We start from the raw sequence: 2,456 nt of genomic DNA, 5'->3' as shown, positions 1-2,456 counted from the left end.
ACACAGGGTTGGACGAATTTGGGCGAGGCATGCCATCATCGCCCTTTGACAACATAGACAGTCAGACGACGTCGCTGGCATGCCGTCGTCGCCATTAGGCCGCACACGCAATCAAACGGTGTCAGGTGTGGCATGCCATCATCGCCATTAGGCAGCACACAGGATCGGACCATATCAGGCGTGACATGCCATCTTCGCCCTTGGACAGCATAGACGATCGGACGACCTCGAGCGTGGCATGACTGGATGGCCCTTGGGCAGCACACACGGTCAGATGAGTCGGGCGTTGCAATACCATCATCCCCATAAGGAAGCACACGCAGTCAGATGACGTCGGGCGTGATATGCAATCTTCTCCCTTAGATAGCACAGATCGTGGGCCGACATCGGGCGTGGTATGCCATCATCGCAATTGGACAAAATACATAGCTAGACTATGTCGGTTGTGCCATGCCATCATGGCCCTTGGCCAGCACACATGGTCGGACAACATCGGGCGGGGCGGACCATCATCGCCATTGGAAAACATACACAGGGTCGGACAACGTCGGATGTGGTATGCCATCATCTCCCTTGGACATATACACGATTGGACAAAGTCGGGCATCGCATCACATCATCGCCCTTGGAAAGCATACACGATCAGACGACATCGGGCGTGGCATATTATTATCGCCCCTGAACAGCACACACGATTGGACCACGTAGGGCGTTGCATGCCCGCATGGCCCTTTGGCAGCACACACAGTTTTTTGACATTGGGCGTGGCATGCCATTATCACCCTTGTGCAGCAGACACATTCGGACAACGTCGGGCATGACATGCAATCATCGCACTTTGAAAGCACAGACGATTGGACAATGTCGTGCTTGACATGCCATCATCATTCTTGGAAAGCATACACAATCGGACGACATCGAGCGTGGCATGTTATCATTTCCCCTGAACAGCACACACGATTGGACCACGTAGGGCGTTGCATGCCCGCATGGCCCTTTGGCAGCACACATGGTTTGATGACATTGGGCGTGGCATGCCATTATCACCCTTGTGAAGCAGACACATTGGGACGACGTCGGGCAAGACATGCAATCATCGCCCTTTGAAAGCACTGACGGTCGGACGACGTCGTGCTTGACATGCCATCATCACCCTTGGAAAGCATACACGATCGGACGACATCGAGCGTGGCATGTTATCATTGCCCCTGAATAGCACGCATGATTGGACCACGTAGGGCGTTGCATGCCCGCATGGCCCTTGGGCAGCACACATGGTTGGATGACGTCGGGCGAGGCATGCCATTATCACCCTTGTGCAACACACACGTTCAAACAACGTCAAACGTGACATGCAATCATCTCCCTTGGGCAACACAAACGGTTTGACATTGTCGAGCGTGGCATTCCATCATCGCTCTTTGACAGAATACACGGTCAAACGACATCGGGTGTGGCATGCCATCAACGCCCTTGGATATCATACACGGTTGGACAAAATCGGGCATGGAATCCCATCATCTCTCTTGGAAAGCATACATGATCAGACGACGTCGGGCGTGGCATGTTATCATCACCTCTGAACAGCACACATGATTTTACCATGTAAGGCGTTGCATGCCCGCATGTCCGTTGGGCAGCACACACGGTTGGATAACGTCAAGCGTGGCCTTCCATTATCACCATTGGGCAGCACACACGGTCGGACGATGTCAGGCATGACATGCCATCTTTGCCCTTGGACAACACACACGGTGAGACTATGTCGGGCATGTCATGCCATCATCGCCCTTGGATAGAATACATGGTCGAACTACGTCGGGCGTGGCATGCCATTATGGCCCTTAAAAAACATACGCGGTCGGACAACGTCGGGCATGACATGTTATCATTTCCCATAGACAACACAGACGATCGTACTACATATTTCATGGAAATTCCATCATCGCAGTTGGACAACATTTATGGTCGGACTACGTCGGGTGTGGCATGTAATCATCACCCTTTGAAAGCATACACGATCGGATGATGTTAGACTTGCATGTTATCATCGCCCTTAGATAGCACACTCAAACGGACGACGAGCATTGCATGCCTGCATGGCCCTTGGGCAGCACACACGGTCGGATGACGTCGGGCGTGGCATGGCATCATCCCCATTAGGTAGCACACGCGATCGGATGTCTTTGTGTGTTACATATAATCTTCGCCCTTGGAGCGCCCTTGGAAAGCATATACAGTTGGACGACGTCGGGTGTGGCATGCCTTCATTGCCCTTTGAAAGCATACACGGTCGGATAACGTCATGTGTGGCATGCCATCATTGCCATTAGGCAGCACACGTGGTTGAACAGCGTCGAGCGTGGCATGCCATCATTGCCATTGGGTAACACACGCGGTCCGATGATTTCAGGCGTGACATGCCATCTTTTTCCTTGGACAACACACACGGTGGA

This window comes from Solanum pennellii, chromosome 6, assembly GCF_001406875.1.
Source record: "Solanum pennellii chromosome 6, SPENNV200".
NCBI classification, from domain to species: domain Eukaryota; kingdom Viridiplantae; phylum Streptophyta; class Magnoliopsida; order Solanales; family Solanaceae; genus Solanum; species Solanum pennellii.
Note: the sequence above shows the minus strand (reverse complement) of the source record.